General features: G+C 48.5%; 1 protein-coding gene across 1 annotated transcript in view; it reads left to right on the top strand.

The window, feature by feature from the left end:
• ARSB (arylsulfatase B) overlaps positions 1-16,666 on the top strand; it is a 261,824-nt gene that overhangs the window by 32,109 nt on the left and 213,049 nt on the right. The gene's annotated exons all lie outside the window — the stretch shown is intronic.

The following is a 16,666-nucleotide window of genomic DNA, read 5'->3' on the forward strand; positions in this document are numbered from 1 at the left end:
GCCACAGATAACACCGTAATAACTCTCTGAGTAACAATACTTTTGAAGCGGGGCCAAATCTTTCACTAAGCACTGGAGGTCCAGTGTCTAGGGCCGGGCATCGCAGGAGATGACACCATGGTTAAAAAAAAAATTTTTTATTCAGTGTTTTATTTCTATAACTCCTCCTCACCTCCAGACTTCCTATTAAAGCTGGTGTTTTGTCTGGGGAGGAGAGGGATGTACGCGGGTTCTTCAGCTTCTGCTCCAGTAATGGGCATAGCCAGAAATTGGCGCTGTTGCTGCTGAAGAGGCACTCAGTACTGTGCACAGGCCACCATTGCAGCTGCTTCCCAACTGTCCGCATAAGCCCCAACTCCCTTCGCTGAGGTGGATGGAAGCAGAGGGGAAACATGCACAATATAAATGGGGAGAGCGGGACGGAGGCAAAGGAGGAACATGCACAATATAAATGGGGAGAGCGGGACAGAAGAAAAGGAGGAATATGCACAATATAAATGGGGAGAGCGGGACAGAGGAAAAGGAGGAATATGCACAATATAAATGGGGAGAGCGGGACAGAATAAAAGGAGGAATATGCACAATATAAATGGGGAGAGCGGGACAGAGGAAAAGGAGGAATATGCACAATATAAATGGGGAGAGCGGGACAGAATAAAAGGAGGAATATGCACAATATAAATGGGGAGAGCGGGACAGAGGAAAAGGAGGAATATGCACAATATAAATGGGGAGAGCGGGACAGAATAAAAGGAGGAATATGCACAATATAAATGGGGAGAGCGGGACAGAGGAAAAGGAGGAATATGCACAATATAAATGGGGAGAGCAGGACAGAGGAAAAGGAGGAATATGCACAATATAAATGGGGAGAGCGGGACAGAGGAAAAGGAGGAATATGCACAATATAAATGGGGAGAGCAGGACAGAGGAAAAGGAGGAATATGCACAATATAAATGGGGAGAGCGGGACAGAGGAAAAGGAGGAATATGCACAATATAAATGGGGAGAGCAGGACAGAGGAAAAGGAGGAATATGCACAATATAAATGGGGAGAGAGGGACAGAAGAAAAGGAGGAATATGCACAATATAAATGTGGCGAGATGGGTGGATTCAGAAGGAACATGCACAAAACAAAATGAGGGAGGTGGGTGGAAGCAAAGGAGGAACTTGCATAATATAAATGGGGAGTTGGGTGGAACCAGAGGGCATGCACAATATAAATAAAAAAAAAAAGCAGGGAGACGAAAGAAGAGAAAATGCACAATACTCATAGGAGGCAATATTGGGTTACTGCACAGTTAGTAACAGAGTAAGGTTATGTTCACATCATGTTTGACCCCATATTTGAAACCACATCAGAAGCTTCTATCTAAAACCTTTAAAAATGGGATTAAAATGGAAAAACCCAATAGAGATCTTTAGTATAATGAGGCAGAAAGAGTCACTTTGTACAACACCTAGCAGTGTCTTACTTTGTAGGAAGACGCAAAAGCGCAATCTACACCTACAACCCCTGGCAAAAATTATGGAATCACCGGCCTTGGAGGATGTTCATTCAGTTGTTTAATTTTGTAGAAAAAAAAGCAGATCACAGACATGGCACAAAATTAAAGTCATTTCAAATGGCTACTTTCTGGCTTTAAGAAACACTAAAAGAAATCAAGAGCAAAAAATGTGGGAGTCAGCAATGGTTACTTTTTTTAACCAAGCATAGGGAAAAAATTATGGAGTCACTCAATTCTGAGGAATAAATTATGGAATTACCCTGTAAATTTTCATACCCAAAAATAACACCTGCATCAAATTAGATCTGCTCGTTAGTCTGTGCAGCGCCCCAGAGTCCTGGTCGTTGCAGTAATGTTATTCTTCCACCAGGGAGAGTGATGTTACGTCTGAAGGCAATGAAGGAGATCTTCTGTCCAGGTATCACAACCTCAAAACACACTTCACACTCCAGGCTGCCAGGGGGAGCCATGCTTCTATCTACTAGGGCACTCCTCACACTTGGGTAAAACTGGTGGGTTGGTTAGAAAGTTAGTCAGTCCGTCCCGACTGAGTTTGGCAGAGGCTGTTTGGAGTGGGTTCCAGCCAGCTCCAGTCTGCGGCCTGCGGAAGGCGAGGGTACACAGAGCTGCGCCTGCATCCCATGCGGCAGCATCCTAAGAAAGAGACATTGAAAGGAATTGTGTTGCAGTGAGTGAGAAACGAAGTCATAGCAAAAGGAGAGGAATATCAGAGGGAGACCAGCTAGAAGCAGGCTGCCTCCTTCTGAAGCGCAGTACCGGTAGCCAGAACACTGAGGGAGTAAGGCTCTCTATGCTTTACTTCAGAGACTGGCAGGACAGTTAATTCCATGTTGGCTGCCCGACCATATACCCAGGAGGCACGGTGGCAACTTGTGGGGGCCGGGGCGTCTCTAGGGTCCCTATAAAAAGCCACCAGTCATACGGGTTTGTCCTATCCGTCAGGGGGACAGAGAGGAAGAGAGTTAACACCTACAATAGTTGTGAGGACCTCACCGAGTTGCTCAGCAGGGAGGATCTACAACACTCAGGCGCTAGAGGAAGGCTATTGAATTCCACCTGGATAAGGGGACTCTGGATTTGCCTTCAGACCGGCAGGACTCTGCCTGCCCTGTGATCCGGTGCTCTGGACTGTGGATGCTGAAGCCTTCAGTAAAGGTAAAGAGACTGCAACCTTGTGTCCTCGTCCTTCACTGCGCCTCACACCATCCACCATCTACACTCTGGGAAGCCCTGGGGACATACTTCACCTGTGGGAAGGTATACCAACTAGCTGCCATCACATCACCCCAGCGGACCCCTAAGCAGCATCGGTCACCCTGACCGAATACCACAGGTGGCGTCACAAACACTATCCCTTTAAAGACCTTTCCCCAATTTACAACGGACGTCCCCTAGGGCCACGGATCGGGTCAGCCACTGTGATATCCATGACGAGAACCGAAGGGCCCGGTACAGAGTACCCCATAGCCCTGACGTGGGGGGCGATCCATCTGCATCTAAAAAGGAGCGATCACACCTTGGAGAGCTGTTGCAACAAGTGGGCTGGCATGAATCATGGCTCCAACACGAGAGATGTCAATTGAAACAAAGGAGGGGATTATCAAACTCTTAAAAGAGGGTAAATCATCAGGCAATGTTGCAAGAGATGTTGGTTGCTCACAGTCAGCTATGTCTAAAATCTGGACCAAATACAAACAACATGGGAATGTTGTTAAAGGCAAACATACTGGTAGACCAAGGAAGACATCAAAGCGTCAAGACCGGAAACTTCAAGCAATTTGTCTCCAAAACAGGAAATGCACAACAAAACAAATAAGGAATGAATGGGTGGAAACTGGAGTCAACGTCTGTGACCGAACTCTAAGAAACCGAACTCTAAGAAACCACCTAAGGCCGGTTTCACACGTCAGTGGCTCCGGTACGTAAGGTGACAGTTTCCTCACGTACCGGAGCCACTGACACACGTAGACACATTCAAATCAATGCATCTGTGCAGATGTCATTGATTTTTTGCGGACCGTGTCTCCGTGTGCCAAACATGGAGACATGTCAGTGTTCGTGGGAGCGCACGGATTACATGGACCCATTAAAGTCAATGGGTCCTTGTAAAATACGTACCGCACACGGATGTTGTCCGTGTGCAGTCCGTGTGCTGTGCAGGACACAGCGCTACAGTAAGCGCTGTAAATCCCCCCCCCCCCCCCTCCCCTGTGGTGCTGAAGCCGCGATTCATATCTTCTTTTTTTTTTTTGTTTCTCGTGTTTAAAATAAAGGTCCCTGTCCCCAACCCCCTCCCACCCCCTGTGCACCCGCCCGCTGTTCTTAAAATACTCACCTGGCTCCCTCGCTGGCTGGCGCTGCTTCCTGTCCTGGCCGCACCTTCTACTGTATGAGCGGTCACGTGGGGCTGCTCATTTACAGTGATGAATATGCGGCTCCACCCCTATGGGAGGTGGAGTCGCATATTCATGACTGTAATCGGCGGCACCACGTGACCGCTCATCCAGTAGAAGGTGCGGCCAGAACAGGAAGCAGCGCCAGCCAGCGAGGGAGCCGAGTGAGTATTTTAAGAACAGCGGGCGGGCGCACAGGTCATGGGAGGGGGTTGGGGACATGGACCTTTATTCTAAACACGAGAAACAAAAAAAAAAAAGAATTTATCATATCTTCTTTACAGCAAACGCTGCTGCAGAGAAGATATGAATCGCGGCTTCAGCACCAGATGCAGGGGACAGCGCTAAACTTTAGCGCTGTCTCCTGCACGGTGCGTGTGGTACCCAGTGGGCACACGTGTGCCGCACTGATGTGCCACAAAAACGCACGGGCACACGGACACGGATAATTCCGGTACCGATTTTTCCAGTACCGGAATTATCTGGATGTGTGGGACTGGCCTCAAGCAAATGGGATTCACATACAGAAAAGCTAAACGAAAGCCATCATTAACACCTAAACAGAAAAAAACAAGGTTACAATGGGATAAGGAAAAGCAATAGTAGACTGTGGATCACTGGATGAAAGTCCTACTCTAGTGATAAATCGCGAATCTGCATTGGGCAAGGGGATGCTGCTGGAACTTTTGTTTGGTGCCATTCCAATGAGATTTATAAAGATGGCTGCCTGAAGAGCACATGCAAATTTCCACTGTCATTGATGATATGGGGCTGCAAGTCAGGTAAAGGCACTGGGGAGATGGCTGTCTTTATATCTTCAATAAATGCGCAAGTTTATGTTGATATTTTGGACACTTTTCTTATTCCATAAATTGAAAGGATGTTTGGAGATGATGAAATCATTTTTCAAGATGATAATGCATCCCGCCATAGAGCAAAAACTGTGAAAACATTCCTTGAAAAAAGACACATAAGGTCAATGTCATGGCCTGCAAATAGTCAGGATCTCAATCCAATTGAAAATCTTTGGTGGAAGTTGTAGAAAATGGTCCATGACAAGGCTCCAACCTGCAAAGCTGATCTGGCAACAGCAATCAGAGAAAGTTGGAGCCAGACTGATGAAGAGTCCTGTGTGACACTCATTAAAGGGAACCTGTCACCCCGTTTTTTCAGATTGAGATATAAATACTGTTAAATAGGGCCTGCGCTGTGCGTTACTATAGTGTATGTAGTGTACCCCGATTCCACACCTATGCTGCGCAATACATTACCAAAGTCGCCGTTTTCACCTGTCAATCAGGCTGGTCTGGTCAGGTGGGCGTGGTGACATCGCTCTTTTCTTCCCCAGCTTTCCGTTGGTGGCGTAGTGGTGTGCGCATGTCGCAGTGACGATTCCACTGCGCGCACGTGAAGAAGCAGCGCGCGATCTGCGCTATTACCCCCTATCATCGGTGGGGGCGGCCATCTTCCTGGGGCCGCGCGTGCGCAGATGGAGTGCTCTGCTGCACGGGGCTTCAGGAAAATGGCCGCGGGATGCCGCGCGTGCGCAGAAGAGATCGCGGCGGCCATTTTCCCAAAGCCGAGATGCAAACTCGGCTTTATATCTCAATCTGAAAAAACGGGGTGACAGGTTCCCTTTAAGTCCATGCCTCAGAGACTGCTAGCTGTTATAAAAGCCAGAGGTGGTGTAACAAAATACTAGTGATATTTTGGAGTGTTTTTTTTTTTGTTTGTTTTTTTTACTCCATAATTTTTTCCTCAGAATTGAGTGACTCCGTAAGTTTTCCCCTATGCTTGGTTACAAAAAGTAACTATTACTGACTACCACATTTTTTTTGTTCTTGATTTCTTTTAGTGTTTCTTAAAGCCAGAAAGTTGCCATTTGAAACGACTTTAGTTTTGTACCATGTCTGTGATCCGCTTTTTTTCTACAAAATTAAACAACTGAATGAACATTCTCCAAGGCTGGTGATTCCATAATTTTTGCCAGGGGTTGTAATACAAATTTTGTACATTTTTTTTTTTCTTTTTAATATATATTTTTCCACCCGTGTTCTGGTTCTATTTTTGCTTGAATCGTTCGTTGTTTTCTCTGACTACCTCATTATAGTTAATGGTTCAGTTGAGGGTTCATACAGAACAGAGTCTTGAACAAGGGGTGAAAATAGCCTAAAGGACGTAGCCAAAAAAAATTCTGTGGGAAAAATGTCAGGGTTTTCATACTCGGTCATTGATTCCAGTTTATAATGGATGATAGTCAAACCATTTCTTCCGTTTGGGCCACTGACTATATGGGTCACACAGAGGGGACATAATGGCATAATTTGATGTTTGAAACTTTGTCGTTATAACTTTCGAGAGGGTACAAGATCTAATATTGAGCACTTTGGGGGACACTGTATTTTGGAGCCATTTACCAGGTGCTCCCTAAATTACCCCTATTTGTAGGGCACTATTTATAGCTGGCACTATCTGTATGAACAAATTTACTGTGCAGCATTATGTATATAGTATCATGCATTTATTTATTTTCTTAAATGGGTGTTGGTGTTTCTGGCTATTTACCATTATTCAGGTATACCATTGTGCGATCTATTCATGGTGTGGTGCTGTTCAGTTATTGTATGGTGTGTTGTCCACACTAAAGTGTTCTTATTCAAATACTTCATATGTGCCATTTAGTCATCATATTGTGATATGGTATTATTCATTTACAGTATGGTGGTATTATTAACTGATGTTAAGCCTACAATAGTTATTTTTTTAATGCCGTACATTTGAAGATCACCAGTAAACAATGGTCAATTATTGTTGGGGACACCCTCCCAATAATCGAATCTTGACAATAGTCATCCAGTGTAAACGCTTTCTTAATGGCGCAGTTCAGTCTCCGTGCCAAGGGCAGGATGAGCTGTAAATGCAGCCCTGAATTATCGATATTGCCTGCAGCCCCATGTTGCCTCACAGATGGCACCTTAGTACTATAGATAAGTGGGGAAGCGACATCAGCGCTTTCTCTGAAACAATAGAACTTTTCGTTTGCTATTGCGCCCCTTTTGGCTTCATCTGAGTAGTGTAAGGAGATGGACGTGCTGACCACGTTCTCCCTGAAAGATGCATGTATTGTTATAATGTGTAATATGTATTGTTACATGTGTTATTATTGACAGCGTTGCAGTTTGAGTGACAGCAGGGAGAGTTAGGGTTAATGATTGGGACTAGCCCAGAATGGGAGGGGATAAAGTGAAAGACAGAGATTGTTTCCTGTCAGGAGATTAGATGGTACCTGGCTTGTAGCAGAAGCAGACCTATGATCTGATCAGTAAGCAGAGTCACATGATGAGGATGTCACTGTAGTGAGTGGAGACCAAGGGAACGGATCGCAAGATCCAGAAAAGAGGTACGAGAAAGTGACCAAAGGAGTGAGTGAATACTTAGAGAGGGGATCTGGGGCAGAAAACCGAGCTACACAATACTGAGCTTGTAAGTCCAGGAGTAATGGAACTGTTCAGCCCAGGGAACGGGAGACCAAGAGAGAGAGCCCCAGGCGGTAGTTCCAAGGCGTCAGTCAGCAGAGAAGCTGAGTAAGGCCGGGGTCACACTTGCGAGTTCAAAACGAGAAACTCGCAGGAGTCTCTCGCATCAATACCCGGCACTCGGGACCGACGCTTGCGGCTGCATGTATTCTATGCAGCTGAGAGCTCCATTCCCGAGAGCCGGCGTCTCTTAACCCCTTCATGACGGAGCCTTTTTTGTTTTTGCTTTTCTGTTTTTTGCTCCCCTTCTTCCCAGAGCCATAACTTTTTTATTTTTCCATCAATATGGCTGTGAGGGGGCTTGTTTTTTTGCAGGACAAGTTGTACTTTTGAACGACACCATTGGTTTTACCATGTCGTGTACTCAAAAACGGGAAAAAAAATCCAAGTGCGGTGAAATTGCAAAAAATTTTCAATTCCACAACAGTTTTTTTTTTTTTTTTTTTTACAATATTCACCAAATGCTAAAACTGACCTGCCATTATGATTCTCCAGGTCATTACGAGTTCATAGACACCAAACATGTCTAGGTTCTTTTTTGTTTAAGTGGTAAAACGAATTCCAAACTTTGTTTAAAAAAAAAAAAAATTATTGTCATTTTCCAGTACTTGCAGTGTCTCCATTTTTCGTGATCTGCAGTTGGGTGATGGCTTATTTTTTTGCGCGCCGAGCTGAATTTTTAATGATACCAAAAAAACGTACTTCTGGCGTTTTGACTTTCTCATTACACCATTTAGCGATCGGGTTATTTCTTTTTTTTATATATATTGATCAGGCGATTCTGAACGCAGCGATAGTCAGTTTGACTGCGGCATTTAGTTGGCTAACAGCTGCGGGTGGATCGCGATTCCACCTTCAGCTGTTGCGGGCACATGTAAGCTGTTCAAAACAGCTGATATGTGCCGTGAAAGATGTGGTCTCAGCGCCGGAGCACACATCAAAGGGGGAGATACGACATGTGCACTACATGGATTGCCCCCAGACGCAGGGCCACGAGTTCTCGGTACCGGGCCTCTGTGGTCCGGTTCTGAGGCTGTCACGGTGGCTAGACCCGGTCCGCGACCCTGCTAAGGGGCGTCCAATAAAGGTGGTGCAGTCTGTCAGGGGTTCGTGACGCCACCTGTGGTGTTCGGTCAGGGTGACCGACGCTGCTGTGGGGTCTGCTGGGGTGATGGAATGGCAGCTGGATGGTGTACCTTCCCACAGGTGAAGGATGTCCCCAGGGCTTCCCAGTAAGGTGGATGGTAATGGTGTGAGGTGCAGACAATAACAAGGACACAAGGTTGCAGTCTCTTTACTAGTGTTGAGCGATACCTTCCGATATCGGAAAGTATCGGTATCTGATAGGATCGGCCGATATTCAAAAAATATCGGATATCGCCGATACCGATACCCGATCCCAATGCAAGTCAATGGGACCAAAATATCGGAATTAAAGTAAACCCTTTCTTTCCTTGTAGGTTCATTCTACATGAAGGAAAACAACTAAGAATAATGCAGGATGTATTTGGGGAGGTGGCGGAGACATTAAAGTCATAGAGGTTTAGCCCAATCAAATAGAATAGCATGTTTTTTTTTTTTTTTAAAGACGTTCGGAGTGACAAAGATATTGACTATGTAAATTTTTTTTTAATTTTGTCAGATATTGATGTTTCACTATTCCACGCCCTTCCCCTTCTTTGTTTTTTTACTTTTCCCACACTTTCATCTTCATCATCATCAGCATCTTTGACATCAACTTCTTCTTCACCTTATTCATCTTCTTCATCCTTTACCTTTTTTTTTTTTTTATTACATTCTTCATATTCATTTTATTCAACTATTATTATTCTTCCTATTCTACATATTCATTTTATTCAACTGTTATTATTCTTCCTATTCTACTTCTTCATCATATTCTCATTTGTGACAGGCATTCCCGTAGTTGTTATCTATAAAAGTTGGAAGATTACACCTTCCGTTCTGCCAGTCACAAAAGTTACATTTGTCCGCGTTCAGTTTGGCCTGCAGCATCAGGCTTTATCCAGGGGCACCACGAGGAGGAACGGACTCACCCCCATACACTGCTTAGTCTTCTTCTGCATATAATTTAGATAATATCTTTTGCTCTGATATTAAGTGTTATGCTTAATGTTCTTCTGCTCTTTGTTCTGCAGCCTCTTGTTCTTCTGCTTCTCGGTCTTCCATGTCGTCGTCTCCGCCGTCGTCGTCATCGGGGTGGTCTTTCTGGTCGTCGACGTTAGGGTCTTCAACTTGGAAATGTAGCAGAAGGTACAAGAAGGCTGAGAAAATGCCAAGAACCAGCTGATGGAACTGGAACTCGGATGGCTACCCGAAGGTTCAAGAGCCTATGGAACTACCGAGGACCAGCTGACGTTACTGGAACCCGGTTACTAAGCAGGAGGTACCCGTGCTAAAAAGCACTACCAAGGACCGCCTGACGTTGGCGGAACTCGGATACCCAGAAGGAGGCACCTAAGCCAAAGGCTCTGCCCGGAACCAGCTGACGGTACTGGAACCAGGATGGGGAGCAGAAGGTAGAAGAGCAAAAGACACTGCCGAGAACCAGCTGACGGTACTGGAACCCGGATGGGTAGCCGAAGGTCCAAGAGCCAATGGAACTACCGAGGACCAGCTGACGTTACTGGAACCCGGTTACTAAGCAGGAGGTACCCGTGCCTGAAAGCACTACCAAGGACCACCTGACGTTGGTGGAACTTGGATACCCAGAAGGAGGCACCTAAGCCAAAGGCTCTGCCCGAAACCAGCTGACGGTACTGGAACCAGGATGGGGAGCAGAAGGTACAAGAGCAAAAGACACTGCCGAGAACCAGCTGACGGTGCTGGAACCAGGTGGTGGACCGAAGGCCCACAGGAGAGGAGAGAACAGCTAGGCCGCGAGGCAGCCGCAGTTACCGAACCCCAACAGTCCTACAGGGGGAGCTGGGCCTACTGGCACTACAGAACCAGCCTTGACTACCAATTCATGCAGCCCACATAGGAAGCTCCTAAACTGGAGGCACCCTGGAGTTGGCTAACCCGACCGCAACACGACGGGGCAAGCATAGGCGTCTCAGCGAGCTTGACACAACCCGGAAACAGTTGACGGTGCTGAAACCAGGTTTGGCACGAGGGAGTACCTGTGACAAAAACACTGCCGAGAACCAGCTGGCGGTGCTGGAACCCGGATGCGTTGCCTATTAAAGATTGTCTTCCTAGAGCCCCAACTAGCGGTGTTGGAGCAAAGGGTAAGCAGGGGGAGCAGAGTGTAGGCCGAAGCCTGCACTGGAGGCAGCTTTGTGTCTGCGTTGCGTTTGCAGGACACTTTGCCGGCTACACAGTGGGGGAACAGCTGGCGTTGCTGAACCCCACTAACACAATGGCGGGTGTTTTTCTCTGTGCAGCTAGCACTTGCGGGCAAAAACTAGCGATGTTAGAGCCCGTGGTGAAGCAGGAGGAGGAGGAGGAGAGGAGCAGAGTGTAGGCCAAAGCCTAGTTGAACCAATTTCAAAGGAAACCTTTAACCCCCCCTCAGGTGTTACAAAGTACAAGAGACACACCTTGTGCAGTATTAATGCTGCACAAGTGAAAGGTTGCTCTATTAATTAGTCTACTTGCACACGCTGAATGAAAGACGTACACAATTTAGCCCATTGTACAGTCAAACTGTAGTGGATGCGTGACTTGGCTTTTTAAGGAGACGCAGCACAGGTGTCCCAAATAACGCCTTGGTGCTTGGCGCAGCTTCCTGAGCGTTATTTGCTGTACAGGAGTCTGCGCTCTTGTGTTATCCCTTGGCAATGCCCTGTTAGCGCTGCCCGTCTTATGACCTCATTTCATGTTGGCCGGTGCGGTTAACGATGGCCATTAATCCCAGACCCACAGTGCCTTTTCATAAAGTCACACTGCGGTGCTGGGATTCGTGGCCTTGAGCAGTAAATATTTTCGCCGCTCACACACGTCCTTACACCTGCTTCAGACTGGGCGGCCTCTGCTGATCCCTTATCGCATGCCGCGGCCATGAGGCTGCACAGTCTGAAGAAGGCGGAAGGAGGGGAGTGAAGACAGGCGAAGATATGCACTGCTCGTGCCCATCAATCACACCCTCGCAGTCATAATATATGAGACAACGAGGGGCGTTGTGTCAGGCAGGGCGGACGCACAGGCACAGCCAGCCAACCAATGATGTCAGAAGACGGGCAGCGCTAACAATGGGGGTGATGCGTGTCATTAAAAAGGAAAGTCACACCTCAGGGACAGTGGAATGGTCTCAATGAGACACATTTTGTACGTGTTGAGTTCCACGTGGGCAAGTAGAAAAAGTCAGCCACCTTGTACAAATGCAGCAGTACTGCTGTACAAGGTGGCTGTTATACATAGAAACACCTGGGGGGGTGGGGCCTGGTTCCCTTTAATTTCAGTTCAGGTGCCTGCATGGCGTTTGCAGGACACGTTGCCAGCTACACAGCAGGGGAACAGCTGGCGTTGCTGAACCCCACTGACACATTGACTGGTGTTGTTCTCTGTGCAGCTAGCACTTCCGGGCAAAAACTAGCGGTGTTTGAGCCCAGGGGCAGCAGGAGGAGGAGAGGAGCAGAGTGTAGGCCGAAGCCTGCACTGGTGGCAGCTTTTGGTCTGTTGTGCCAGCGTGGCTTGTGCTGGACACGATGCCGGCTACACAGCAGGGGAACTGCTGGCGTTGCTGAACCCCGCTAACACAATGGCGGGTGTTTTTCTCTGTGCAGCTAGCACTTCCGGGCAAAAACTAGCGGTGTTAGAGCCCAGGGGCAGCAGGAGGAGGAGAGGAGCAGAGTGTAGGCCGAAGCCTAGTTGAACCAATTTTGAAGGTAACCTTTAACCCTCCCTCAGGTGTAGCAAGGTACAAGAGCCACACCTTGTGCAGCATTAATGCTGCACAAGTCAAAGGTTGCTCTATTTAATTTTGCTCCTTGCACACGCGGAATAAAACACGTACACTATTTAGCCCATTATACTGTCAAACAGTGGTGGAGGCGTGACTTGTCTTTTTAAGGAGACGCAGCACAGGTGTCAAAATTTACACCTAGGTGCTGGGCGCTGATTCCTGAGCGTTGTTATTTGCTGTACAGGAGTCTGCGCTATTTTGATCCCTTGGCCATGCGCTGTGAGCGCTGCCTGTCTTCTGACCTCATTTCATGTTGGCCGGTGCTGTTAGCAATGGCCATGAATCCCAGGCCCGCAGTGGGTTTTCAAAAAATCACACTGCGTGGCTGGGATTCGTGGCCTTGTGCAGTAAATGTTTGCCGCTCACACATGTCCTTACACCTGCTTCAGACTGGGCGGCCTCAGCTGATCCCTTATCGCCTACCACGGCCATGAGGCCGCACAGTCTGAAGAAGGCGGAAGGAGATGAGTTAAGACAGGCGAACATATGCACTGCACATGCCCATCAATCACACCCTCGCAGCCAAAATATATGAGACAACGAGGGGGGTTGTGTCGGGCAGGGCGGACGCCCAGGCACAGGCAGCCAACCAATGATGTCAGAAGACGGTCAGCGCAACCAAGGGGGGTGGTGAGTGTCATTAAAAAGGAAAGTCACACCTCAGGGACATTGTAATGGTCTGTAATGAGACACATATTTTACGTGTTTAATTCAACGTGGGCAATGAGAAAAAATCAGCCACCTTGTACAAATGCAGCAGTACTGCTGTACTAGGTGGCTGGTATACATAGAAAGACCTGGGGGGGTGGGGCCAGGTTCCCTTTAATTTCAGTTCAGGTGCCTGCATGGCGTTTGCAGGACACGTTGCCGGCTACACAGGAGGAGAACAGCTGGCGTTGCTGAACCCCACTAACACATTGGCGGGTGTTTTTCTCTGTGCAGCTAGCACTTCCAGGCTACAACTGGCGGTGTTATAGCCCAGGGTCAGCAGGAGGAGGAGAGGAGCAGAGTGTAGGCCGAAGCCTGCACTGGTGGCAGCTTTTGGTCTGTTGTGCCAGCGTGGCTTGTGCTGGACACGATGCCGGCTACACAGCAGGGGAACAGCTGGCGGTGCTGAACCCCACTGACACAATGGTGGGTGTTTTTCTCTGTGCAGCCAGCACTTCCGGGCCCCAACTGGCGTAGTTAGAGCCCAGGGTCTGCAGGAGGAGCAGAGTGTAGGCGGAAGCCTACTTGAACCAATTTCAAAGGTAACCTTTAACCCACCCTCAGGTGTTAGAATGTTGAAGAGCCACACCTTGTGCAGCAGTAAAGCTCCACAAGTTAAAGGTTGCTCTTTAAGTTTTGCTCATTGCACACGCAGAATGAAAGACGTACACAATTTAGCCCATTGAACAGTAGTTCAGTTCTGTATTGGAGGCGTGACTTGTCTTTTTAAGGAGACGCAGCACAGGTGCACATAAATAACGCCTTGGTGCTGGGCGCAGCCTCCTGAGCGTTGTTATTTGCTGTACAGGAGTCTGCGCTATTGTGATCCCTTGGCCATGCGCTGTGAGCGCTGCCTGTCTTCTCACCTCATTTCATGTTGGCCGGTGCGGTTAGCAATGGCCATGAATCCCAGACCCGCAGTGTGTTTTCAACAAATCACACTGCGTGGCTGGGATTCGTGGCCTTGTGCAGTAAATATGTTTGCCGCTCACACATGTCCTTACATCTGCTTCAGACTGGGCGGCCTCAGCTGATCCCTTATCGCCTACCACGGCCATGAGTCCGCACAGTCTGAAGAAGGCGGAAGGAGATGAGTTAAGACAGGCGAACATATGCACTGCACATGCCCATCAATCACACCCTCGCAGCCAAAATATATGAGACAACGAGGGGGGTTGTGTCGGGCAGGGCGGACGCCCAGGCACAGGCAGCCAAACAATGATGTCAGAAGACGGGCAGCGCTACCAAGGGGGGTGGTGCGTGTCATTAGAAAGGAAAGTCACACCTCAGGGACAGTGGAATGGTCTCAATGAGACACATTTTGTACGTGTTGAGTTCCACGTTGGCAAGGATAAAAAGTCAGCCACCTTGTACAAATGCAGCATTACTGCTGTACAAGGTAGCTGTTATACATAGAAACACCTTGGGGTGGGTGGCAGGGTCCCTTTAATTTCAGTTCATGTGCCTGCGTGGCGTTTGCAGGTCACGTTGCCGGCTACACAGCAGGGGAACAGCTGGCGGTGCTGAACCCCACTAACACGTTGGCTGTTGTTTTTCTCTGTGCAGCTAGCACTTCCGGGCCAAAACTAGCGGTGTTTGAGCCCAGGGGCAGCAGCAGGAGGAGAGGAGCAGAGTGTAGGCCGAAGCCTGCACTGGTGGGAGCTTTTGTTCTGTTGTGCCAGCGTGGCTTGTGCTGGACACGTTGCAGACTACACAGCAGGGGAACAGCTGGCGGTGCTGAACCCCACTGACACATCAGATAGTGTTTTTTCTGTGTAGACAACACTTCCAGGTGGCAACTGACAGTGTTGAAACCCAGGGAATCAAAGAGGAGCAGAGTGTAGGCCGAAGCCTGCAGTGGAGCAAGTTGAAAGGGAACCTTTAACCCCCCCCCCCAGGCATTTGTTGCTGAAAGAGCCATCTTGTACAGCAGTAATACTGCACATGGAAAATGGTGGCTCCTAAAATTATGCTCCTTGCAAACGCTGAAGTACACACTCATATAATGTATCCCCTCACACCGTCAAACCGTCCCTAAAGTGGGACTTTCCTTTGTAATGTGACACAGCACAGCCGTCATTCCAACCCCCTTGGTGCCGTGCGCCACCTCCTCAACGTTGTTTGGTTCTGTCACGGAGCCCGCGCTGTAATGTTATTCCTTGGCCATGCACAGTTAGCGGTGCCCGTCTTCTGACATCATTTAGGTGTCAGGCTGGCAGTGCCTGTGCGTCCAAGCTGCCCGAGATCCAACCTCGCAGTGTCATCTAATGTAATCCCACTGCGGGCCAGGGATCCATGGGCATGCGCAGTGCATATCATCGCCTCTCACTCCCCTCCTTCCTGCTTCTTCAGACTGTGCGGCGTCACGGCCGTGGCATGCTATTAGGGATCAGCTGACGCCGCCTAGTCTGAAGAAGCGTGAAGAAGGGGAGTGAGAGGCTAGTATATGCACTGCGCATGGCCATGGATACAAGGCCCACTGTGGGATCACATTAGACGACACTGCGAGGTGGGATTTCGGGCAGCGTGGACGCACAGGCGCAGCCAGGACAACAACAAATGATGTCAGAGGACGGGCAGCGCAAACTGTGCATGGCCAAGGGATAACATAACAGCGCAGGGTCCATGACTGAATCAACCAGCGCTAAGGAGGCAGCACACGGTGCAAAGGGGGTAGCAATGACGGCTGTGCTGCGTCACATTACAAAGGAAAGTCCCACCTCCGGGACGGTTGGACGGTGTGAGGGGACACATTACATGAGTGTGTAGTTCAGCGTTTGCAAGGAGCATAATTTCAAGAGCGACCTTTTCCTTGTGCAGTATTAGTGCTGCACAAGGTGGCTCTTTCAGTAACAAACGCCTAGGGGGGGGGGGACAGGTCCCCTTACATTTTAGTTGTGCCAGCGTGGCGGTCGCATGACACGTTGCCGATACACAGCTGGGGATCAGCTGACGTTACTGAACCCCAATAACAGAGGAGCGACTGTTGACTGTGCAGACAGCACTTCCAGGCACCAACTGGCGGTGTTAGAGCCCAGGGACAGCAGGAGGAGCAGATTGGAGGTATTGCCGCACACACAGCTGGGGATCAGCTGACGTTACTGAACCCCAATAACAGAGGAGCGACTGTTGACTGTGCAGACAGCACTTCCAGGCACCAACTGGCGGTGTTAGAACCCAGGGACAGCAGGAGAAGCAGAGGAACAGAGTGTAGGCCGAAGCCTGATTGGAGCAAGTTGAAAGGGAACCTTTAACCCCCCCCCCAAGACGTTTGTAGCTGAAAGAGCCATCTTGTGCAGCACTAAGGACGCAAAAGGAAAAGGTAGCTCTTTTAATTATGCTCCTTGCAAACACAGAAGTAAACACTAAAAATGTGTCCCCTTATACAGTAAAACCGTCCCGGAGGTGCGAATTTCCTTCGTAATGGGACACAGCACAGCTGTCATTCCTATCCCCTTGGTGCCGTGCGCTGCCTCCTCAGCGTTGTTTTAAGCTGTCACGGAGCCTGCGCTGTTCTGTTATCCCTTGGCCATGCCCAATTAGCGCTGCCTGTCTTCTGACATAATTTGGTGTC

This window comes from Ranitomeya imitator, chromosome 1 (assembly GCF_032444005.1).
Source record: "Ranitomeya imitator isolate aRanImi1 chromosome 1, aRanImi1.pri, whole genome shotgun sequence".
Taxonomy (NCBI): domain Eukaryota; kingdom Metazoa; phylum Chordata; class Amphibia; order Anura; family Dendrobatidae; genus Ranitomeya; species Ranitomeya imitator.